We start from the raw sequence: 26,397 nt of genomic DNA, 5'->3' as shown, positions 1-26,397 counted from the left end.
CAGGAAAAAAAAATTAAATTTCAAATAAAGCCTCTGATCTGCCCCCTCTGGTAACGCAACCCCCCCCCTCCCTCCCCAGTATTAATCATTGGTGGCAGTGGCCACAGGGTCCCCCTCCTCCCCCCCATCATTGGTGGCAGTGTCAGTTCCTATCGGAGCCCCAGCAGTGTAATGCTGGGGCTCCGATCGCTTACCATGACAGCCAGGAGTCACGCTACTGAAGCCCTGGCTGCCATGGTATGTTAGTGCGCAGCGAGCAGCGCATTATACTCACGTGCGCTGTGGCCGGCGGTCGCTCCTTCTCATAGGTCTGTGCGGCGCATTGCTAATGCTGTAAGCATTAGCAATCCGCCGCACAGACAGAAGAAGGAGCGACCGGCGGCCACAGCGCAAGTGAGTATAATGCGCTGCTCTCTGCTCACTAACATACCATGGCAGCCAGGACTTCAGTAGCGTGACTCCTGGCTGCCATGGTAAGCGATCGGAGCCCCAGCATTACACTGCTGGGACTCCGATCGGAACTGTGAGATATGGCCGGCACATTCATTGGTGGCGCAGTGGCCACAGTCCCTCCCCTCCTCCTCCTACTCTGTCCTCGTTGGTCTTCAGCGGCAGCCGCTCACAGTGGGGAGGGAGGGACTCCCTCCTCCTCCCTCCGCTGTGCCGGCCGGCTCAGTCCTGCCTCTCTGGCCTCCGGAGGACACGTTTCAGCCCTAATCGGCGTATAACACGCATACATCATTTGCCCCCTATTTTCAGGGGGAAAAAGTGCGTGTTATACGCCGATAAATACGGTAATTGCTTTCTGGTGGTCCTGGATATTTGAGTGCCCTCCTATTGTTCATATTGTTTGCATTATTCTTTCTGGATTTGGTTGGATCCGTGGAGTGAGCACCTGGTCCTTTGGGAGAATTTGGGGTGAGACGCTGTTCTACATCCTAAATCTAAAATGGCCCCCTTCCGGGTTGGCTCCTCAACTACTTGCTGTAGAGATAATCCCAGTAGGGAATTTAGAATATCTGTACTCCTGGAAGAACTAGCTATTTTGGTTTTCCAGTTTACATCAGGAAGATTAAAGTCTCCTATAATGATAAATTCCCCCTTCAATGTCATTTTAGCTATTTCCTCAACTAGTAGATCATCTAATTCTTTGACTTGGCTAGGTGGTCTATATATCACACCTACACGAGTTACCTTATGATTATCAAGCTGCAAGGTAACCCAAACTGACTCTAAATTGGTCTGTTCACTGAGGATATTTGAAACATAGAAACATAGAATGTGTCGGCAGATAAGAACCATTTGGCCCATCTAGTCTGCCCAATATATCTGAATCCTATGAATAGTCCCTGGCCCTATCTTATATGAAGGATAGCCTTATGCCTATCCCATGCATGCTTAAACTCCTTCACTGTATTTGCAGCTACCACTTCTGCAGGAAGGCTATTCCATGCATCCACTACTCTCTCAGTAAAGTAATACTTCCTTATATTACTTTTAAACCTTTGCCCCTCTAATTTAAAACTGTGTCCTCTTGTGGTAGTTTTTCTTCTTTTAAATATGCTCTCCTCCTTTACCGAGTTGATTCCCTTTATGTATTTAAAAGTTTCTATCATATCCCCTCGGTCTCTTCTTTCTTCCAAGCTATACATATTAAGGTCTTTTAACCTTTCCTGGTAAGTTTTATCCTGCAATCCATGTACTAGTTTAGTAGCTCTTCTCTGAACTCTCTCTAGAGTATCTATATCCTTCTGGAGATATGGCCTCCAGTACTGCGCACAATACTCCAAGTGAGGTCTCACCAGTGATCTGTACAGCGGCATAAGCACTTCACTCTTTCTACTGCTTATACCTCTCCCTATACATCCAAGCATTCTGCTGGCATTTCGTGCTGCTCTATTACATTGTCTTCCCACCTTTAAGTCTTCTGAAATAATTACTCCTAAATCCCTTTCCTCAGATACTGAGGTCAGGACTGTGTCAAATATTCTATATTCTGCCCTTGGGTTTTTACGCTTCAGGTGCATTATCTTGCACTTATCCATGCTCTTATTTGCTCTCTTGAGAGAAAGATGCAAACCATATTTCTTGTACAGTTCTTTCCCATTCCAACGAGACTAACACGAGACACAAAGCCAAACCCTTGGTTCAGACACCATTCACCAAGCCATACAATTAATTCCTTAATGCGCATCTTCCTGTCATGCTGAAGGTTATGCACAGGCAAAACTGCAGAGAATGAAACAGTTGATGCAACCTTCCGTATATCATTTCCAAGTGTGTGAAAAGTTTCCTTCCCCTTTGAAAACTCATTGCAAGCCAGATAATTTGTCCCAAGATGGACAATAACATCCACCTCCCTTTCCTGCTTTGCTTGCCTAACAATATTAAGGATCCGTCATCTATCCCTGCTAGCGGTAGCACCAGGGAGACATCTCACAACAACATTTTCCTCAAACTTCACACCTTATAATGGAATCTCCCACCAACAGCTGCTTACTATCAGTCCTCACCTTCTCCTTTTTGTCTTTGGCTGCAGTCTTGCATACTTTAGGCATGGGAGATGATTGTTTCTCACCCACTGTGCTTGAGCCATCCTCCATGTTGCTCTTGCACTCTGAAAGTGCTGCAAATGAATTATGGAGAGCCACAGACTGTGGGACATGTCTTCTATCAACAACTCTCAGTCTACCAGAACCTGCAGTAACCCATCTTCCATTTCTAGGGGGCCTCTGTGGCAGTAGAATTGCAACGTTCTCAGCCTGAGTTTGTTTAACGGTTAATTTACAAATCTCAGATTTCAAAAATGAGATTTCCTGCTGCATTATGGAGAGCTGTCTACAGATCAGACAGCATCCAAACATCCAAGAGTGGAACCTGAAATAAAAGCACAACAATTTCTGCACAGAACCAAGTCTGCCATTTTAAAGAGGGGAAAGATTATAAACAAACAAATCTTACTTACCTGTCTTTCATCCTGGTCGAAGTCTCACCAATGTACAACAATCCACAGGGGCATTTTAAAGTATATATCACAAAGCTACTGTCACAGGTAAAAAAAAAAACTTTTTATAGGAAATTTTTCCCCAGTCTATGGGTGAGTAAGATATTCTCCTCTAATAACACTGGAACAATGAATACATTATAAACAAGGGAATGTACCCCTTTTGGGTGTAGATAATGTCATTTGTCGCAATGGGGTCTTTTCACTACCTATGTCCACCCTAATTATAGTGTCCCTAATGTTTTTGGACCTTTTATAACATACCATCAGAAAATTATGGAACTCTGAAAGATGAATGAGCTTCTCTAATGATATCCCAATGCTTATTAATTATGCTCCTGAATTTATTGACTAAGAAAGGGACAGATGTCTCAGTGTGGTCTGATTTGGCGTTGCAAGCCTTTTCTGCCGTTAAGGAGTGCTTCTCTTCTGCCCCTATATTGGTGCAGCCGGATGTATCACAACCTTTCATTGTGGAAGTTGACGCATCTGAGGTGGGGGTAGGAGAAGTTTTATCGCAGGGCCCGTCAGGCGCCAATGTGCATTTTTCTGTAAAAAAAACCCTCTCTGCCACAGAGAGAAATTACGATGTGGGTAACAGAGTGTTGCTGGCCATTAAGTTGGCTTTTGAGGAGTGGCATCATTGGCTGGAAGGGGCGATTCATCCGATCACGATGTTCACAGATCACAAAAACCTGGCTTACCTGGATTCGGCTAAAGGACTGAACCCGAGGCAGGAAATGTGGTCTTTGTTTTTCACCAGATTCAATTGCATTGTCACATCGTCCTGGGGTTAAGAATGTCAAGGCAGATGCCTTGTCACGTAGTTTTCCTGGAGGTGGTGATTTTGAAAATCCGAGTCCGATACTGAAGGGATGGTGATATCTGCTCTATACCCTGACCTAGGGCTCAGGGAGAAGCATCGGAGTCTTGCCCCTCTGGGAAATAGTTTGTTCCATCAGAATTGCGTCATAAGGTGTTTGAGGAACATCACTGTACGGTTCTTACAGGACACCCTGGGAGTAGATCCACTGCCGACCTCATCTCTTGTAGATTCTGGTGGCCGGGGTTGCGTAAGTGTGTTGTTGAGGACTATGCCTGTAGTATTTGTGCACGCGCTAATGTGGCACTTACACGACCTTCTGGATCTCTACTTCTGTTGCCCATCCCATGGACTCGCTTGTCTATGGATTTCATTACAGATCTGCTTAATTCGTCTGGAAAGACAGCTACTCTGGTGGTAGTTGATCGTTTTAGTAAAATGGTGCACTTTATAGCATTGCCTGGCCTACCCAATGCTAAAACACTTGCGCAAGTGTTTGTTGACAACATTGTGAAACTTCATGGCATTTCCTCTGACGTGGTTTTGGATCGTGGGACTCAGTTTGTGTCCAGATTCTGGAAGGCGTTCTGTACTTGGCTGGGGGTACAGCTGTCTTTTTCTTCTGCTTTTCATCCTCAGACGAATGGACAGATGGAGCAATCTAATCAGAGTCTGGAGACTTACTTAAGATGTTTTGTGTCACCACCAGACATCTGAGAAGCTCTGACAGACATCCTTCAGAACCTCCTCCTTGAGGTTTCTTTTGTTTTGCTTTCATTTAATCATCTCGTTAGCCTCTCTCAGCTGTCCTTTAAATCCCTTTCCATACTGCATCACTTTGCGGTTTATACAACTTCCTGGAGTGTGTGCATGCTGATGCTACTACTGAGTCTTCTACAGATAAGTTTTGTTCATTAATTTGTGTTTTCCTGTTTGCTGGATCCCAGGTGACCCTGACTCCCTCCGTATCAAGTGTAGGGAGCCGGTGGTCGTGTCCCCTTACTATTATAGGGTGTTCAGGTGTTATACAGTCGAGGTACGAGGATATGCGATCATCTACCATTGAGATTTTTGCATAGGCTGAGCAGTTAGGTCTGTTGCAGGGCTCTCCCTTTTGTTCCTTAGTTTTGGATCCAGTCAGTCGGATCTGCATTTTGTGTCTTCTAGTTTTCTGTACACCTTCCGTGACATTTTGTCTCTGAGAACCAGGAGGAATGGTCCTCGTTTTTGTCTTTGGCAGAGTTTACCATAAACAATCATAGACAGGAGTCCACTGGTATGTCGCCGTTTTTTGGGGCATATGGGTTTCACCCGCAATTTGGCACATTCTCTGGTTTGGATACTTCCGGTATCCCTGAGAAGGAAAGTTTTTCGTCATCATTGTCTTCTATATGGTTGAAAATTCAAATTAACTTGATGAATTAACTTATGGGCAACGTTTGGCTGACAGGAAACGTAATAATGAACCAGACCTAAGGGTACATCTTTTCCGTTTTGCGGTCCGCAAATAATGGAACCGTGTGTCTTACGTTTTTTACGGTCCAAAAAAAACTGAAAGAAAAGAAAGAGAGTGAGAAAAAAAAGAATTATTAAAGCCTTCAATAATACAGAAATGGATCCGCAAAAACGGATGACATACGGAAACCATTCCGTATGTCATCCACAATTTGTGGATCTATTGACTTGAATGGGGCTACGGACCGATCTGTTCGGACAATAGTAGTACAAGTTTCATATTTTTGCGGACTAGAAATGCGGAAACACGGATGCGGGCAACATACTGAACATTCTCCGCATAATTTATTCACACATAGGAATAAATGGATCCGCATCTATCCTGCAAAATGCGGAATCGATGCGGATCGGACGCGGATAAAATTATACGATCTTGTAAATATACCCTAAGTGTGGGTGATTTTGTGTGGCTGTCCACAAGAAATATTAAGTTAAAGGGCTTCTGTCATCCCCAAAACACAATTTTTTGGGGGGGCTTGTTAAAATCCTTATTTAACGACTAAAAAAACCGCCCCCTCCTCCTGTTGATTGACAGGGCCAATGAACGCTCTCCTCCACCAAAAGAGAAGACGTCATCAGCGCAGGCGCACTGAGGGAGTGCTGAGGAGACAAGCCTTCTTCTCTCAGAGCGCCTGCGCCAAATGAAGACAGGCGCGGGATTTGAAATGCTGACAGGGCCAGCCGGAGGAGGAGAGCTTTCGCTGGCCCTGTCAATCAACAGGAGGAGGGGGCAGATTTTTGCGGCAGCTACCAGCAAGTAGACACCCTACTTGCTGGTAGTGAAGTGATTTGCATATTTTAAAAGATCGCTTTTTAAGGAAACAAAGCCACAGACAAAGGTAAAAGCCCTATATAGGGAATAGTCGTTAAATAAGGATTTTAACAAGCCCCCAAAAAATATTTGTGTTTTGGGGGTGACAGAAGCCCTTTAAAGGTTCCTTCTTTAAAGTTGGGTCCAAGGTTTATTGGTCCATATAAGATCACTGCCACTATAAAGGGCTCATGCACATGATGGTATGCCCACCGAGACATACGGTCCGTGAGCGGGCCATATGTCCCAGAGCGGCATACATCGCGCGCACAGGATCATAGGTTATTTTGATGCTGCGCGCATCGGCCTCCCGCGGGACTATTGTCCCGCACTCATATGATCTGGGCGGCCCGATGCGCACAGCATCATAGTAACCTATGATGCTGTGCGCTCGATGTATGGCACTCCGGGACATATGGCCCGCTCACGGACCGTATATCTCGGAGGGCATACGGGCATGTGAATGAGCATTAATCCTGTAGCTTTTCGTTTTGAACGTCCTCAGGCTCTGAAAATTCATAATGTGTTTCACAGATCTTTGTTGAAGAGATATGTTGAACATTTGGAGTCGTCCCCCTTGCCACCCACTCCTGTCATGGTGGACGGCAGTTTGAAATTCCAGATCGCCAAGATTATTGACTCTCGAGAACGCTGCAGTATCTTGTTCACTGGAAGGGTTATGGACCAGACGAGAGGATGTCGGTGTCGGCATCTGACGTGAATGCCAGTGAAAGCCTTTCACAAGTCTCATCCGGATAAGGTTGGTATTGGGTGCCTGGAGGTCATCCGTAGAAGGGGGGGTACTGTCACAAACTTTTACCGAGACATACGGACGTTCTCGCGACAGGTCGCAGGAGATCTGTGAGACTGGCAACACGTGGTTTGATCTCACATGTTTTTCTTTTGGATCAAATGACGTCTGTGTTGTTTCTGGTGCTTGCCACACCTTCTTTCCCCAGGTGTGGCTATTGTGATCATTTAACCTTCTCTATTTATTGTTTCTCCCACTATGTTTATGCGGTTTATAGCTTCTGTTGGGCTTGTGGTTAGCTTCTGTTTGGTTCTCGGCTGAGTTCCTGGTGCTATCAAAGCTTCATTGAATGTTTCCTTTCCCTTTTGTATTTTTTATTATGTGTGTGTGTTGCCTTTCCCTGTTGTTTGTCATTAGGCCTGAAGGAGACTCCTGTTCGTCCTTCCCTTTGTTTGGAGGAACAGGTAAACTCAGTCCTGACTAGGGTTGTTGCGATACCAAAATTTTGATTTGGTTTCGATACCATAAAAAAGTATTGCGATACTTGCTACCATTCGATACAACGTGAAAAAAAATAAAACACCAAAAAAGCCACGTGCATTCCACACAAAGTTTGCTTCCTTGATTCAGTGCAGTACTTAATACATTGGAAGGGGTATGGTCCTAACAAGAGAACATGGGTGCCGGCTCCTCGCCTAAATAGGAATTTCCATTTATAATTTCCATTTAAGCCTGCTCCCCATGTTGAGGGTCCAGCGGCCCATCTTAAGAGGGGGTAATGTCATGAACCTACCTGTCCAGAACCCAGCAGCAAGATCTCCAGCTTCAGCATGACTGTGCTGGGAGATACACACTGCTAAGCCATGCCCCCAGTGACACCCCCAGTTGCCATGACTGTCAGAGGCATCCAGTAATGCACCATGTGGACAGATGTCAATTAAAGATGGCAAATTAAAATCCCCTGGGCTGAATGGAAGGATTGCTGATACCCTTGGAGTAGGAAAGACACTGATAAAATATCCCAAAAAAGAGAAAAACATGGATCGCACATCCACATGCTATGCAGTGATCTATAACTGCTTCTCAGCACACTTAACATTGCTTCTCAGTATAATAAATAGTATAATGCCCCCTTATATACATACTGAACATGAGCATTGGTATATGTTTTGATCAAAATGATAGATTTTCTTTCATCTCACCTCCTAAAAACCAGTATAAAAAGCAATCAAAAAGTCATTTGTACCTCAAATTGCTACAAAAAAACCCATATAGCTTGCCATGCAACAAACAAGCCCTCAAAGAGCTCAGTCAGCAAAAAAAATGAAAATGTTATGGCCCCTAAAAACAATTTCAGCTGATTCCATGTTAGAAAATCCTGATGCCGCTCCTTCCCTTCTGAACGCTGCCATGTCCCCAAAAAGCAGTTTATACCCACATATTCAGGAATATAAGCATAATAAATTGAGGGGTCCTTTTTCTCCTGTTATGCCTTTTATTTTAACAGCCAAGTGTTTCTAAATTCTATGAAATGCTTGTTGGGTCAAAGCATTCACTTCACCCCTCGATCAATTCCTTGAGGGGAGTAGTTTCTAAAATAGTAACTTTTTGGGGTTTTCCTTTCAAGAGTTATAGTAGGCTTTCTTCAAATGTGACATGGCACCAGAAAACCATTCCAGTAAAACCCGCCCTCCAAAACAATATTGCACTCCTTTTCTTCTGAGGCCTGCTATGTGCCTATGAAGAGATTTACGACTACATATGGAGTGTTTTTGTAAACTGCAGAAACAGTGTAATACATATTGAAGTTTGTCTTACTGTTAACCCTTGTTGTATTACAGGAAAAATTTATTAAAATGGAAACTCTGTGGAACACCTAAAGGGTTAACAAAGTATGGAATAAATTGAGGGGTGTGGCTTATAAAAGGGGGTCATTTTGGGTGGTTTCTATTATGTATTCCCCTTAAAGAGGACCTTTCACCGATCCTGACATTGTGACCTAAGTATACAGACATGGAGAGCGGCGCCCGGGGATCTCACTGCACTTACTATTATCCCTGGGCGCCGCTCCATTCTCCCGCTATGCCCTCCGGTATCTTCGGTCACTAAGTTATAGTAGGCGGAGTCTGCCGTTGTTCTGCTGTAGCGCTGGCCAATCGCATCGCAGAGCTCACAGTCTGAGAGAAAATAACCTCCCAGGCTGTGAGCTCTGCGCTGCGATTGGCCAGCGCTACAGCAGAACAAGAGCAGACTCCGCCTACTATAACTTAGTGACCGAAGTTATAGGATCGGTGAAAGGTCCTCTTTAAAGTAACATACAGCTGAATTGGTCCTTAAAAAACAGTTTTGAAAATTTCAAAAATTGCTTCCAAAATTCTAAGCCTTCTAACATCCTAAAAAATATTTACAATATCATTTACAAAATGATGCCAACATAAAAGTAGATATATGAGGAATGTTAATTAATAACTATTTCGTGAGGAATCGCAGAGAAATTCAAATTTAGAAAATTGCTAATTTTTCAAAATTTTCTGTACATTTGGGATTTATATATATATATATATATATATATATATATAAATAAAGGTAAAAGGTAACAACTTAAATTCACTACTAATATGAAGTACGATTGTTTTCTCGTGACCAATCTTAGAATCGCTTGGATAAGTTATAGTGTTCCAAAGTTATTACCAAGTAAAGTGACACATGTCAGATGTGAAAAATTTAACTTCGGCATTTGGTCCAAACTGGCTTTTGCTGGAAGAGGTTTAACAATGTGGGTAAGACTTGACATGCATTTAGGATCATCTGGGAGATGTTATGAATAAGCATGATACCCAGCTAGCAAGGCATATTCTGGAGTTTCATGGGGATGATTGTAATAAAGTATATTTTTAAGTAATAGAAGTGGTAAGGCCCTCACCAAGGAAAGTTGATTGGGATAAATAAAAAAATTCTGAAGGAGACCCAGTGGATTCTCCAATTGAAAACGGTGAATCCACTGGGTCTAAATAAGTAACTGACTTTTGGATGCTTTATTTGATCATACGACTAGACTCCCTTCACTTTAAAACACTCTGTACTCTATTGGTCACTGTATGCATTAAACTTCACCCTCATGATTGACTAAAGGTGGATTTACAAGGCCTGATATTTGGGTAGATTATCAGAGATGAATGTTCCTGTGAACGCTCGTTCCCAACAATCTGCTTATAAAATCTGAGCGAAATGCTCATTTATCGTGTGATCCTGTCGTCCGTGCATGTACATAAATTATTGTTTCTGGGCAGCAGATCGTGGCAATCCCTCGTTCTCATACTGTGGAGGAGATCGCTGCATGTAAATGCAGCTTTTTCCTTCACTTAACAAACAGCCGACTGTCAGGAAGGAACGCTTCCTTTCCGACAATCAACTTTAGGTCGGCCCGTGTATACCTGCCTTAAGAAAGATTAGATTTGTTTATCCATGGTGCAAGTAGGAAGTGGGAGCTTTTCTGCCCTTATCTTTATCTGATCCTCACCATTTGCACACTTTTTCCTATTTAGATAATAAGGGGAACGTGGGAGAACCTGGAATTGTAATTAACTGATTGTCCTGAAACTCCCCCACCATAAAAGTTGGGGGAAGGTCACTTTAGACAAACAACAGCCCATTTGTTGTTCTTTGAAGGTGCAAAAACTAGGTTGAGGGTGACACATCTTATGGTGGGTTTACATGACCTGATTGTCTGGTAAATTACCAGGGACAAACGTTCCTGCACGAAGATGTAGCCGATCATCCAATGAAAGATTGGATGAAAGTCATTTGTGCAGGCAAGTAAATAACCGTTTCTGGGCAGCAGATTGTGATATCTAAACAGTGATCTGCTGCCCAGAAACAATGCAGATGTATGAGGACGAGAGATCGCAATTTTGGACCTTCACCCCCACTGAACGAGCAGCCATTTGTCGGGAAGGAAAAATTCTTCCCCAATAATCGTCTACTCCTCGACCTCTGTAAACCCAAGATTATACTTTGTACTGGTCAAGAGACAACCTCCGCTCCACATCCATGTGGATAGCAAATGTGTTGGGTCATGTTCCTTTTCATTACACCTCCTACTTTTGGATTGTGCATGAGGGACATTGCCCTACTGCACTGTCAAAACTGCCTTAAAGAAACCATGGCAACTTAAAAGCCATGTATAAAATCTCCTGTCTAAGCCTTGCAGCTGAAATCTACATTACAACACCACACAGCTTTTCACAAAACCTTTTCTAATGCAGTTTTGACCACGCCACTAAAACAGTCCTATGTAAATACAACCTAAAGCGTTTAACTGGAGCAGCTTATTACAGATTTTAGTAAGTGACCTATATATATTTGTACCATTTTAGCCAGTAAATATACAATGAAAAAAGATTGATATTCCTTAGTAGTTGATACCTTTTAATGGCTAACTGAAAAGATGATGACAAAATTGCAAGCTTATGGGATTTGGGCCTCTTTGTCAGGCATCAGAATAATGAGGTAGATGTGACTAGGTTCACTCGTCTCATCTACCTCCTTATTCCTATGTACTTCGGTGTATAAATATGTGAATCTTCAGATACTGCCTTAAAGGGAACCTGTCATCAACGTTATGCTGTCCATACTAAGGGCATCATAAAGTAAAGACAGGTGGGTTGATTTCAGCGGTCTGTCATTTAAAAGTTAAAAGTAAGTGGTTGCCAAGAAGCAACATCACAATCATTGCAGACTGGGCCTGGAAAAGAGTCCCGGCCACCTGATAAGAGTCATGGTTATTCATGAATTCCTGCTCTCCCTGCTGATGACTGACAGCTTCTACCTAGTTTTCTCCCTTCCTCTCTAGGAGAGAACTGCCAATCATCAGAAGATGGGTGAGGGTACAGGAGATGAGGAATAACCATGACTCTTCTCAGGTAGATTTGACTCTTCTCAAGGCCTGTGCTGCAATGATTATGAAGCTGGTTCTCAGCAACCACTTACTTTTAGCTTATGAGTGGCACACCGCTGACATCAGCATTTCTGTCAGTATTTTATGCTGCCCTCAGTGAGGTCAGCATAAAGTTGATTGGTTCCCTTTAAGAGACAAGTTACATAGAAAGCTTGCAATGTGGTTTTCCTACAATAAATATTTCTCATATCAATAGGATGGATGACGACAGGATCACTTACCAATCCAGTGCTGGTCATAGAAACAAGTGATATTACTCACTTAGGGCTCATGAAAGTGACCATATTTTTTTCCACTGGGCAACCAATTTTTAAAAACGGAGAGAACACCTTTTCAATAGTGCCATGCACACACCTTTTTTTTTTTTTTACAGATGACCAAAACTCTCCGCAGGTCCTATTCCTGTCCATTTTTTGCAGCTTGGAGTCGCCCTTTAAATTCTATTGGAGTGAGAAAAAAAATAGGACATGGAAGCTATCCAGTGCTAACAAAACTGGATCAAGTCCAATACCATCATGCTGGACATAGTGGACAAAATGTCACACTACCTAAATGCAGCAACACAGCTTAGAGTTATGGGTCACCCATCAGGACACATACCATTACTGTGTCTGCAATGATGAGACCTAGGAGGAGATCTTGAAGGCGTTTTTCAGATCAGATGGGAGTGAGCTACAAGAATGGAGCATAGCTAAACTGGTAAATACAACCATAGCTTTCCCTCTATATTCCCAAACTAGAAAAGTAATTGACCCCTTTACCATTTTCTTTTATGTGACTCAGATAGAGTTGTCGAAGGGGTTATTGGGATCTTTTATGTCCATCATGTGACCCTGGTAGTGCGCATGCCACTCTTACTTGACGTCCATCTTTGTTTTTTTTTGTTAGTTTTTTTACCATTTCCACAAAACATGCTGGTGCTCGTGCTGTGACCAGTTATGCCGCAAGCTGATGAAACACAGGAGGAGTTGCCGATGCGCTATCCAAAAAGTGTCCATACATATTCTAGTACCAGCTGATATTCCCCGTTGTTTTTCTTTTCTCACTTATTTTTACCATCAATATGCAAGTGAGTCTCAAAGTGCCCAGCAGGGTGTCATCAATTGTTCAAAGAGCCCCAGACCGCCTCTTCATTTTCTGGCCTTGCAAGCCTGAGTTACATTGGCCGAGGATCTGAAAAATGATTGACAAGCCGATAATTGGCCCGTGTAAAAGTGCCAATCACCCAATAAATGAGCAGAAGCTAATTCATTGCTGTGGAACATTAATTGTGGGTTCACGCATAGGTTTCTGCGGCATTGCTCTGCAAATCTGTTTTTAGGGTTTTGTTTTTTGGGGGGGAGGGGGGTATTAAACCAGCAGCTCCAGATGTTTATGGCATAAGTTATGGCCTCTGAATGTCGCAAATTATGGTACAAAAATGGCATGCGCCATAATTTGTGAATTTTTTTACACCAGCATAGTGGCATAAACATGTTAGTAAATGCCCCTCACTGTTTGCAAACAATGCAGGTAGCCAACTAAAAAAAACATGCATTTATGTTGCGCTTTTTGTTTTTACTGGTAAAACAATGCCATACAAAATGTATGTGTGCACAGATCCTATATAATAGTTTATCTGTGGGAACAAGCGATCACAATGACGATACAGAGGGGATAAGTGCTGCACTCCTTTCTACTTTCATGATAGGCAATGATTGGGGACAAAGAGGCACATTTATTAAGACCAGCGTTTTGGATGCCGCTCTTAAGAAAGCCCTAAGCTGGCGTTGGATCCACTGAAGTTATGAAGAGACTCTACATAACTTCGGCACATCAAGCGCCAGTTTTAAATGTAAGACAACTTACTAGCTGTCTTACATTTAGATCTTTTTCTATACCTCAAACAAGCGTAGAAAATTGTAAATGAGACGGGCCGGCCAGTCCGTCCCCTTCCCCACCCACAATTTTAGACCTAAAGTCGCAGATAGTGGCACAACGCTATCTGTGCATGAAATATGCGATCCTTCCTCCCTGGGGGGTGAGGGGGGGGCAAACTAGGCAATTACCCAGGGCCCCGGTCCTGTAAGGGGCCCCCTGCTTCAGTCTGGGCAGATGGCAGATCAGATCCTTGTACATTGAACAGTCTGGAGTCCAGAGCCAGGAATTTCCCAGCTTAGAAGTCCCTGCTGTGACTCTATAAATGTCCATATATGGAGTCAGTGTTATCAACATGAAAGGGGTATTTCCAAGCATGGTCATTATGCTTGGGGACACCCTGTGTATATAAGTCTAATCTAGACTCTATTTTTGAAATGTTTCTGTGGGAATTCAAACTCACAACTTTCTACATTAAAGGCAAGAACCTTAACCACTGGGCTATAGAGCTAAATGCTAAGTCATAGAAGTTTGCACCTTAATGCAGAGGGTGCAACTGCCCTGGGGGAAAAAACGGTTAGATGGCTGGAGGAGCTTTTAAACTAGGATCTGGGGGACGGGGAGGGATTATACTAATAAAGGGGTAGATAGTGTAGATAGAGAGTGGCATATAGAGGGAGACAGTGGGGTTTTAGTGGGTGCTGGGGTTAGTGAGGAAAGTAGAGAGAAGACTGGGCATAACAATACACTTATGAAAAATAGAACTGATGGTAACAAGAGCCTGTTACATACAAACATCAACCAAGGTAACCCAAAAATCCTGGATATTCACTTTACAGGTAATAGTAATTTAAAATGTATTTTCACAAATGTCAGAAGTCTAGCTAGCAAATTGGGGAGCTGGCGGCTATGGTACTAGTTATAGTACATAGATATAGTTGGTGTGGCTGAAACATGGTTGGATTCTTTGCATGACTGGACTGTAAATATTAAGGGTTTTACACTATTTAGGAAAGACAGTGCCAATAGAAAAGGTGGTGGCGTGTGCCTGTATGTGAGGAGTGATCCGAACACAAGTGTGAAAGAGGCAATTGTGGGTGAGGATGTGAAAACCTTATGGGTTGAAGTTCAAAGGGATATAAAAACTAGAAAAAAATAATACTTGGTGTAATCTATAGACCCCCTAACATCACAGAAGAGATAGAAACGCAACTGTATAACCAAATAGAGCAGGCTGCACAGGCTGGTACAGTGGTCATAACGAGAAATTTTAACTTCCCAGACATTGACTGGGGTCATGAGTCTGCCTCAACCGCAAAGGGGAGAAGATTCCTCAACTTGCTGCAGGACCACTTTATGGGCCAGTTTGTAGAAGCTCCCACTAGGGGCAATGCTCTGTTGGATCTGGTAATCTCTAATGATGCAGAGCTAGTTGGAAATGTTACTGTTCGAGAAACACTAGGTAATAGTGACCACAATATAATTATATTGCCCCTAAGGGTACTTTCACATGTACGAATTTTACAGGAAATATGGGGATCTAGTAGTTCTCCCGTATCTCTCCCATATAGTTTTAATTCCCAAAAAAGATAAGGATATTTTGGAGATGTTTTATTAGATAATTGTAAGTGATGTGCGATCATGTGCCTTCGCAAAGCAGTTGTACCTAGGTGGGTGTTGGATTTCCCACGACTCAAAAAATACAAATCTGAGGGGTCAGCTGTAGCATTTGAAGATTACAAAGGGCTTAATAAAATCTGTAAAAAGGAGATAAAAATTGCAAAAATACAAAACAAACAGCAGGTGGCAAAAGAGAGCAAAACAAATCCCCAAAAATTCTTTAAATATATAAATGCTAAAAAAAACTTGGTCTGAGCAGGTAGGTCTCCTAAATAATGGCAAAGGGGGGTAGTCACTGAAGATAAGGAAAAGGCAGAGTTACAATTTTTTTTTTTAGCTCTGTATATACAAAAGAAGAGAAAGGAGCTGATATCTGTGGTGCTGGGACTGTTAGTACATCCAGTAATATACTCACTTGGCTAACTGTAGATATGGTCCAAGAGAAGTTAAATAAGGTAAATGTGAACAAGGCTCTGGGTCCAGATGGATTACACCCAAGAGTGCTTAAAGAGCTCAGTTCATTCATTGCTGTTTCCCTGTTTATAACTTTTACAGATTCTCTAGGGACTGGTACAGTGCCAAGTGATTGGCGCAAGGTAAATGTGGTGCCCAAATTCAAAAAAAGATCTAGGTCCTCTACAGGTAATTATAGACAAGTTAGTTTATCTTCTGTTTTGGGAAAATGTTTGAAGACTTATTGGCTTGAAAAGTATAGTTTGCAATTGGATAGAAAACTGGCTGAAGGACCGTGTCCAGAGAGTTGTGGTCAATGATTCCTATTCAAAATGGTTCCAGGTTATAACTGGTGTACCCCAAGGTTCAGTGCTGGGCCCTTTATTATTTAATTTATTTATTAATAATATTGAGAACGGGATTAATAGCACCATATCTATTTTTGCAGATGACACTAAGCTGTGTAGAACTGTACAGTCTATGGAAGATGTCCATATACTACAAGCTGACTTGAACACTCTGAGCTATTGGGCATCAACTTGGCAAATGAGGTTCAATGTGACCGAATATAAAGTTATGCATCTTGGTAGTAATAATCTCTGTGCTTCATATGTCCTAGGTCAGTGATAGGCAAACTGCGGCTCTCCAGCTGTTGCAGAACTACAACTCCCAGCATGCAAAGACTGGCTACAGCTTTCAGCCTACAGCAGGGCATGGTGGGAGTTGTAGTTTTGCAACAGCTGGAGAGCCGCAGTTTGCCTATCCCTGTCCTAGGGGATGTAACACTGGGAGAGTCACTTATAGAGAAAGATTTTGGTATCCTTGTGGATGGTGGATTAAATTCCAGCACACAATGTCAATCAGCTGCTTCTAAGGCCACCAGGATATTGTCATGCATTAAAAACGAGGCATGGACTCACTGGGCAGGGATGTAATACTACCACTTTACAAAGCGTTGGTGTGGCCTCAGCTGGAATATGCAGTCCAGTTCTGGGCACCAGTTCCTTATAAAGGATGCACTGCAGCTGGAAAAAGTACAGAGGAGAGCGACTAAACAGATAAGGAGCATGGAGGGTCTTAGGCTACTTTCACACTAGCGTTCGGCTGTCCGCTCGTGAGCTCCGTTTGAAGGAGCTCACGAGCGGAGCAGAACACTTCCGTCCAGCCCTGATGCAGTCTGAATGGAGCGGATCCGCTCAGACTGCATCAGTCTGGCGGCGTTCAGCCTCCGCTCCGCTCGCCTCCGCACGGCCAGGCGGACAGCTGAACGCTGCTTGCAGCGTTCAGCTGTCCGCCTGGCCGTGCGGAGGCGTGCAGATCCGTCCAGACTTACAATGTAAGTCAATGGGAACGGATCCGCTTGAAGATGACACCATATGGCTCAATCTTCAAGCAGATCCGTCCCCCATTGACTTTACATTGAAAGTCTGAACGGATCCGCTCAGGCTAATTTCACACTTAGAAATTTTTCTAAGTTATTAATGCAGACGGATCCGTACTGAACGGAGCCTCCGTCTGCATTAATATGATCGGATCCGTTCAGAACGGATCCGATCAAGCGCAAGTGTGAAAGTAGCCTTAGGCTACTTTCACACTAGCGTTCGATCGGATCCGTTCTGAACGGATCCGATCATAATAATGCAGACGGAGGCTCCGTTCAGAACGGATCCGTCTGCATTATATTGGCATATAAAAGCTAAGTGTGAAAATAGCCTCGGACGGATCCGTCCAGACTTTCAATGTAAAGTCAATGGGGGACGGATCCGCTTGAAGATTGAGCCATATTGTGGCATCTTCAAACGGATCCGTCCCCATTGACTTACATTGTAAGTCTGGACGGATTCGCACGCCTCCGCACGGCAAGCAGCGTTCAGCTGTCCGCCTGTCCGTGCGGAGGCGAGCGGAGCGGAGGCTGAACGCCGCCAGACTGATGCAGTCTGAGCGGATCCGCATCCATTCAGACTGCATCAGGGCTGGACGGAAGCGTTCGGGTCCGCTCGTGAGCCCCTTCAAACGGAGCTCACGAGCGGACAGCCGAACGCTAGTGTGAAAGTAGCCTTAGTCAATGGGGACGGATCCGTTTTCTATGACACAATAGAAAACGGATCCGTCCTCCATTGACTTTCAGCGGTGTTCAAGATGGATCCGTTCTAAGATAATACAAACAGATCCGTTCTGAACGGATGCATGCGGTTGTAGTAAATGACGACCACTGTGTAAACCCAAAATTGTGGGTTTACATACTGAGGGCAAAACGCAAGGGAAACCATACGGCCAGCCTGGTTATTGTATAACCTATTAACGGCAGCCACTAAGCACAATTCACACTACGTCCACGCAGGTGACGCAGCTTTTAGACCCGCTCACAGATAGACGAGCGCACACCGATATAGTCCTGACTACAGGCAGCCAGTACCAAGAGAGCGCCGAGCGGTCACCTTTGCGTGTCAATGAGAGGCGTGGCCGGCAGGAAGGCGTGGCGCGCATGCTCACTAGGCTCGCCTGATTCTGTTCGCTACATTGCTGATTAGCCCATTGCTGTGGTGAGAGCGCATCGTGCGGGGCTGCTGCCGCCCTCCTCTCGTGTGTGAGACTTCAGGCTACACTGTGACCAGAGGTGAGTGACTGGAGCTGGGCTGGCGGCCGGAGCCGCAGAGTACACGTGTGCACGCATTGGTTTAGTCCGCCGCGGGGGGGGGTCCGCTGATTGTTCTGTGGTGGCAGCGGCTCGGCGTGATATCCACATGGTATCGGTCGCTCTTTCTCCCTGTATCGTAGGGGCTTCTGTTCCTACCAGCATGTGAGGGTCGCTTTCATTAACCCTTACTGTTCCGTGCCTCCCCCCCTGCAGTGGCTATAGTTTCATCTGCTGGTATATAGCGGATTCAGAGCTCAGCGCTGCTCCCCCTCCAGTCCTGAAGCTTCTCCCTCCAAAGTGGTCACCTCCTGTGAGTCCCTGATGAGGACTGCCTTTATCTGTGTGATGCAATTCTCTGGAAACCTCTGGGCGCTGCAGAGGGTTGTCCTGCCGGCAGCTAGTGGTTGGTTATCTCGGGTAGTGGCACATTACTTGGGCTCTTTACTAGTTTGTGGTGCAGTTCCTGCCTGTCTGTTGTGTCTTTCTAAACCCCGTGAGTTAGTTTCCTGCCGGCCCTGCCATCCCAATCATTGGCTGCAGGGTTTCCCGGCTCCAGTAGGCTCCCAGTCCCATATATACTTGAGCACTGTGCCACTAATATACTGGTAACATGTGGCATTCGTCCTTTATAAAGCACCAGGAAATACCGCTTGGGTCTGTATGGGTTTTCTGCCTCTAGAACGTTTCCATTCACAGATGGTCTTTAGGGCACAGCGCAGACATGATAATGGGGGGGGGTTAGTATTAGAAAGTTGCCTTCTCACTTTTTATTACATTCACAGTCCAATGTTCTCATGAGCACTACGGTATCCAGTTTTGTGGCCCTCCTGAAAAAACTCAGCACTCCTCTGACTGCTATGAGAGTTGACTTTTGGCTAAGCTTGCCTTATTTAGGTGCGGTGCTCCGGGAATTAATGTATCTTACTGTCTCGTTAAGGGACCGTGCTGGGCCCAGGAAGCGGACCTGTGTTTAGGCCCCGGCTCCTCTGACCCAAGCTCCCTGTACCATGCGGAGTCAGAGGAGCCACCGTTGGTCAGGGACATCTGGCAGACACAGACTGTGTTTCCTGGGCTGAGCACCATCTTGTACCTGAGCCCCAAGGCTTCAGAATTTGGATTCCACTAGTTGGCTGTGTGGAATCCGCCTCCCGCTTTCAATGGAAGCCTGAGCTTGAGTGGCTTATAGCGGGGATGCTCAACCTGCAGCCCTCCAGCTGTTGTAAAGCTACAACTCCCACCATGCCCTTCTATAGGCTCTCCGGGAATAAGGGGAGTTGTAGTTTTGCAACAGCTGGAGGGCCTCAGGTTGAGCACTCCTGGGGATTGGGTCGGGATCTGTTCAGGGAAAAACTGATGGTTTTGCAGGCAAGTTCAATCATAGTTTCTCTTTTTGTGAAAAAAACGTTCATGTACACAGACCCATTGAAGTCAGGATCCTAGTTCCCCGCACCACCGTTGCTGCTTCTCCCTGTACACGGATGAACACATCTGGTGGCGTGGGGGGTGAGCCTCTCTAGCATTGTGGGTGACACTAGGGAGGCTCACCCTGCCTGCCATTGGCTGCCCCCGCCGACACCAGGTTTTTTTTCATCCGTGTACAGGAAGAAGCGGCAGTGCCGGGACCAGGAGCGCAGCAGGGTAAGTATATTCTCTCTGAGGGGCCCGGCACATAGGGGTGCTGTTTGACATTGGATAACCCCTTTTAAAAGGATTATCCAAGTATCTGATCAGTGGGACTACCTGCCAATCAGCTGTTTGAGAAGGCACCAGCGCTCCTGTGAGTGACGTGGCTTTCTCGATGCTCGCCAAGCACAGCGCCGTGCACTGTATAGCAGCAGTCCTTGGTATTGCGCTAAGTCCCACTCACTTTTATGGGGCTGAGCTGTGCCTAGGCCATGTGACCGATGAATGTGTTGTCACTTTGCCTAGGAAAAGCTGAGAGAAGTCGGTGACACTACTGCAAGCGCCGCTGCCTTCTCAAACATCTGATTGGCGGGGGTCCCCTCACATTTAGATACTGATGACTTATCCTGAGGATTGGTCATCAGTATTAGTCTCTGAAAACTCCTCCTTTTAAGGGTTTCTTCCAACAAAATAGCCATTAGATACACCCTGTGTTTATTGGAACTCGAGAGTGCCTTCCTGTGAAGGTTTGGTTTTTGCCTTTCAGTGAGTGATGTGGACATTGAGTAATCAGTGGATCACCCTGTCGGTGTACTGTCAGATGACTGCTATAATCTAACACTAGTAATGTGCTTCCGGTACCTTATCGGTGTCTTTACATTGCCGGGGCTGCGAGGCTTGTCTCTTTTATGGGCTTTCAGAAGCTAGGAGACGGCATCAGACGTTTGAGGTCTGTCCCTTCCACCTCCCCTGATGGTGTTTGATCTTGCAGGCATAAGAACAGGTATTGTGACTCACTTCGCTAGTGTGCGTGCCGCAGGATGGCTGCCTCATGGAAGGGCGTCTCGTTACATGGCAACTGACGGCGTGGAAGCTGTGATGCCTTCGTTCTTGTGCTGACTTTCCTGGCTGGTATCCACGCCTCATAGGTTTTAGTAACAGAAGACGTGCAATACCAGGAAGGGAATTTTGTGATTGAATGTCACCCCAGCTGTTGATCCAGATTTGCATCTCAATCAGAGGTGCATCTGAGCTTTTCAGAACGTCCTTCACACCGGAGGATCTTGCTTGTTTGATGCAACCTCTGTAGAAGGATGTCTTTTCAGACTGCGGAGAGCTGTTAATGCGCATTATTGAGTATGGTAGTCGGGGTTCTATCTGTTCATATGCGAAAAGAGCTACTACTTACCATTGATTGTTCCTGGACCTGTGATCATGGGAGAAGGGGGTAGGGTCGGGGCTCAGTATTCGCATTAAGACTACAAACCACGGATCTTAAAAATATAGATATGTTCTTTGTGCAATCCGCATTTCTCACTCCTGTTGCTAGAAATGACGCTTCTTGTTTGTAATGCAGACATAAGGATGTGGAATTTTTTTATTTCCATTTTATTTTTTGTATACCCATAGAAATGGCTCAATCTACAAAAAATGCAAATTGGACATGAATGCAAACTATGATTGTGTGCTTGAGCCCTTATGTTATGTTCCTGCGAGCTTGGCCTATTTAGTTTACTTTCACGCTTGCGTTTCTGTTTTCCGGTATTGACATCCAGCAGAGGATCTCAATACTGTAAAAAAAAAAGTGTTTCCGTTTAGTCCTCATGCATTCTGACTGGAAAGAGATCCCTTCAGGATGTCTTCCGTACTGGCTGCAAGCTGCAGTTTTGCGTCCCGTTATAAAAACCCTTCTGGCACTGAAAAACAATGTAAGTCAATGTTGACTAATCCTTTTTTTGGGAGTAAAAAAAAAACAAAAACAGACCCGTCACCCATTGACTTTCAGTGTATTTAGTGACTGATGCATCCTGATGAGCAAAATAAAAACAGATCCGTTTAATTCTGGTATAGAGATCCTTTGCCAGATCTCAATACCAGAATTAACGACGCAAGTTTGAAAGTAGCCATAGTCCGGGAAACATGCTTAGTGTGACGGCCGGATTTTTCAAATTGAACCCTGCTCCTGATTGACCTCACAGCATCGGGATGAGCAAATTCGCTTAAAACTTCATTTGACTACTGTACAGAGCGAGTGCTCCTTACAATATTAGAATGTATTGGCTCAGATGAGCTGAAGTTGTTACTTTGCGTAGACTCGTGATACTTTGTGTAATAATTGCAAAAATGTATTTCTACTATTGAAAAACCTCTTCCCAAATTCTGATTTGTTTCCAAGTGGTACCTAATAACTTTCGCTCATCTAAGCCAATACATAATTCTAATGTACGGAGCGAATTCACTTTTGGATGTTTCATCCCAAGTAGATTCGCTGATCCCTAGTGATGCCCTCTGACTTCATTCCTGACCACAGTTGTACTGCACTCGCATAATTCTGTGAACACAGTACAGTAGACCCACCATCAGACAGGAACTCTGATTCGTAAAGGGGTTGTCCAAGTTATATTTATTGATGACCTATCCTCATGATAGGTCATCAATATCAGATCGGCTGGGGTCCGACACCTGGCACCCCTGCCGATCAGCTGTTTGAAGAGAAGGCGCACGCCGTGCCAGCGCTGCCTCCTCTTCATTGTTTACCTTCTCGCCATTGCATCTGCAGCGGTGAGCAGGTGTAATTGCACCCAAGCCGTCCCATTAATTTCAATGGTATGGATCGCTCCTATACAAGTGTACAAGTGTATAGGAGCGATCCGTACCATTTAAATGAATGGGACGGCTTGGATGTAATTACACCTGCTCATTGCTTCAGATGCAACGGAGAACAGGTAAACAATAAAGAGGCAGCGCTGGCACGGCGTGCGCCTTCTCTTCAAACAACTGATCGGCGGGGGTGCCAGGTGTCGGACCCCAGCCGATCTGATATTGATACAACTTGGACAACCCCTTTAAGTCATTATGATGTTATGAATTCATTGCAGTGGGATTTCAGAAAATATCTGAGTCATCAATAGAAGTCTCAAAAATCCCCTTTAATTTCTTAATACATAAAGAGGCAAAGGTAAAATCTAGTTTTTGATGGTATTTGTGTACGTGGGCAGTATTTTAGACTTCTAATCATTTAATAGATGCCGCGCCAGAATAAGTTTGGATTGCTGCCTTGAAACAAACAGCAGGTGGAAAGTGACCATGCCAAATCTCCATAGTGTTCCGGAGCTCTGGCATTCCCTTGTCTGTGGTGGGAGGGTTGGCATGGACTAATGCCACCTTTCTGACTCTAGCTGCCACAAAGATGACGGTGGTAGCCAGGACCCATCACTAGATTGAGATGGATTGCCCAGTAAGGGTTGCGCACAGCCATGGCCGTATTTCTGTCTGCTATTCGTCTACAATACGGAGAAGAATAGGACGTGTTATATACGTTTTGCAGAATGGCCAAACAAAAAAAATGCGTAGTTCCAGGGTTTCTCAATGGGCTTCTCCTTCTCCCTGGCTGTGCTGCAATCCAGTCACAGCGGAGGGCGTCTCAGCCAGGGAGGAAAAAAACTCAGGGAAAGTTGTTGCAGCATGTCTTATGATTTCCTTAGTCAACATGTAACATCTGTCTGCATTTAGTTTTTTTGCTACAATGGGATCTGCAGGGATTCATGAAACGTACTGCAGCCGGAATCTGGCATCCATAGTAGAAAGCAACTGGATCCCATTGTAGTCAATGGGGATCTGATGTTGTGCGGCTGTTCCCCACTATGCCGGATGCAGTAAAACTCCAGTAGTCTGTTCCTCTGCTGGAACAGATTACCAGAGTTGTTTGCTTCATATGTGAGCCTACCCATACTTAGTCTTCTGTCTGAGATGTCCTCAAAGCTTGACCTGTTGTACGTCAGAAACCTTGACCTACTGTAGCTGACAGTGAATTTGTTTTTCCTGGCTTAGCCTTTTGAATGTTTGAGTGACTGCACAAAGTGCATAGTTCTATGAACAGGTAACCTTGGGGCATAAAAGTCAATTGGCGTGTGTGGAAATCATTCTGTCAGAGTTTTGTGTGGGTATATTTTTAAATTTCATGGTAGAATTCATTTATAGCATATTTTCCATCTTTTAATTGTATGTTGGGACAGATGGTCTAAAGATGCTCCAAATATTTCAGTGGATCATGCTAGATGATACTTTTGGTGCATCTTTATATACTAACTTTACACCACCTACTGTTTGGCTTACTTTGCACCAAATTTTTTGTGCATGTTAGCACATTTTAAGCCAGACGAGGCACAAAAAGTGCTCAAAATACATTTAGTGTTCACTCTCTATACTTGGTGTGCCGTGACGGTAATGTCAAATTTTGGATTTACTGTATGTTGCTCTAAAAATATATTGTAAACCCTCCTGCAAGAGTGATGGGATGATGGAGTACTTGTATGTTGGGGTGTTCACTGGATTCTAGTGTGTTACTGTCCAGTAGCATGGTAGGTTTATAGGGTTGTCCCATTATGTTTCCCCTCTACAAAAGATGGGGGGTAAGTGATCAGCAGTGGCTCAATTGTTGGGGTCGCATGTTCCCTATTCAAATGGAGAGGCAGATACGCATGCCCGTCCGGCCACTCCATTCAGCCCTTTGGTACTGCTGGAGATGGCAAAGTGCTTGTACTCCGCTATATCCAGCAGTCCCATGGAGCAGTGGACTGCCATTCCATTCAAACCGGGAACACCTCTCCATTCCTGTGAGCGGTGGGGTCCAAGTGGTCAGACCCTTCACCCCTGTGCTGTGGATAGAGCATAAGTTATGGTCAAGGGACAAATCCAATTCAGCCAAACAAAGATGCCTACTTGGACAATGAAGTAGCATTTCTTCAGTCTTAAGAGGGCCGGCTAGACTTTCTTCATATGCTCGAACATCTGAAGTCTATTATTTTTACATATATATTTTTTTCCCTTTGAGAAACAGTACCACTCTTGTGTAATAAAACCTATCCATCACCATGCCAGGCTAAACGGTAAACCACCACAGTGGGCTTGGCAAATGATCAGGCGTATTAATTTTTTTTTTTTTTTAATAGGCGATGGCTGAAAAGATTCGATCTGTCAGATTGTTTTTGAAAGACAGTAGTTTTCAATTGGCTTAAAAGGGGTTGTCTGGCCGAGGAGCAGGCCAACCCAATCCTTGGAACTTTTCCCTAATTACAAGAGAACCCTGACCTTTATGCAGTCCCTCCCTCTCCAAAGTAGCTCCAGTCACTGTCCACAGTGGTCACATGTGCTAGAATGGCGTGTTGCTACTAATGATGGCCAAGCCACTTTTTAAATGATGGTCGACCAAAATGGTCAAAATTAGCCATTTCAGCTTTTTTTTGCTATGGGGGTGGGGGGTGTAAACTGCATCAGAAGGGCATTTTGGCAGTTATCGGGTTTCAGGAGGCAGCTGCTCTGGTTGTCCTTTGAGGGCACTTCTTGCCTTGGTCCTCATTGGGTGTACCGCTGAGACCAGTTATTGTCTGCAGGAGTCATGTGTTGTCAGCGCTGGATCTGTCAGGTAAGTACTTATCAGTATTTAACCAGTGTTGCAGGCTGATCTTCTTGAAACTGGACAGCCCCCTTTAAAATGCATTTCCAATTAAAAAAGCACACTTGTTATTGAGTAGTATTTAGCTGTCAAAGGGGTCTTGAGACTTTAAAGAGGGTTATCAGACACTAGCAAATGCTACCCCATATGCTGTGCCCCTCACTGATTCTGCTTACCTGACTCCACACTGCTGCTTCTCTCATGTGCTAATGAAAACATCCGTGTTCTGGGGGGGGGGGGGGTTGCCAACAATAGCAGGCGGTGACGGGGACCAGCCTCCCTAGTATTGTGGGTGACACTAGGGAGGCTCGTCCCTGTCATTGACGGCTCCCCTCCAACACCGGATGTCTTCATCCGTGCACGGGGAGAAGCGGCAGTGTGCGGACCAGGAGTGTCAGATAACTCCTTTTTAATACTGGTGACCTATCCTCAGGATAGGTCACCAGTATCTGATCAATGAGGGTCTTACACCCAGGACCCCCCCCCCCCCCCCCACCGATGGGCTGTTTGAGAAGGCAGCGACGCTTGCTGTAGTGCCACATGGCCTGGGCACAGCTCAGCCCCATAGAAGTCAATGCAATACCAAGCGTAGCTGCTATACAATGTACGGCGATGTGCTTGGTAAGAATGGAGAAAGCAGGAGTGCCGGAACCTTCTCAAACAGCTTATCGGTGGGGGTCCTGGGTGTCGAACCCCCACTGGTCAGATACTGAGGACCTATCCTGAGCATTGAGGAGACTCTGCATATTCAAGCCAGCGTGTAACGAGGTCTCTGTGGGAGACGAGCGATCATTGTATTGGGATCCGTGAGTAACAAATCTATGAAGCATTACTGAAAACAACTACGCATCAAAGAAAGCAATTTACTATTATAATATATGCGCATTACC

General features: G+C 44.7%; 1 protein-coding gene across 3 annotated transcripts in view; it reads left to right on the top strand.

Moving 5' to 3' along the window:
* The first annotated feature begins 18,295 nt into the window (after positions 1-18,295).
* SLC16A1 (solute carrier family 16 member 1) overlaps positions 18,296-26,397 on the top strand; it is a 31,636-nt gene continuing 23,534 nt past the window's right edge. The window contains exon 1 of one of the 3 annotated variants that reach the window (XM_044283490.1): positions 18,296-18,408. The gene's annotated coding sequence lies outside the window, so the exon portion shown is untranslated. Of the gene's footprint in view, positions 18,409-18,654; positions 18,740-20,946; positions 20,965-26,397 lie in introns of those variants that run through there. The other 2 variants (XM_044283491.1, XM_044283492.1) reach the window with 2 other exon arrangements.

This window comes from Bufo gargarizans, chromosome 3 (assembly GCF_014858855.1).
Source record: "Bufo gargarizans isolate SCDJY-AF-19 chromosome 3, ASM1485885v1, whole genome shotgun sequence".
In the NCBI taxonomy this organism is placed as follows: Eukaryota; Metazoa; Chordata; class Amphibia; order Anura; family Bufonidae; genus Bufo; species Bufo gargarizans.
This window is presented reverse-complemented; position numbering and strand designations above follow the sequence as displayed.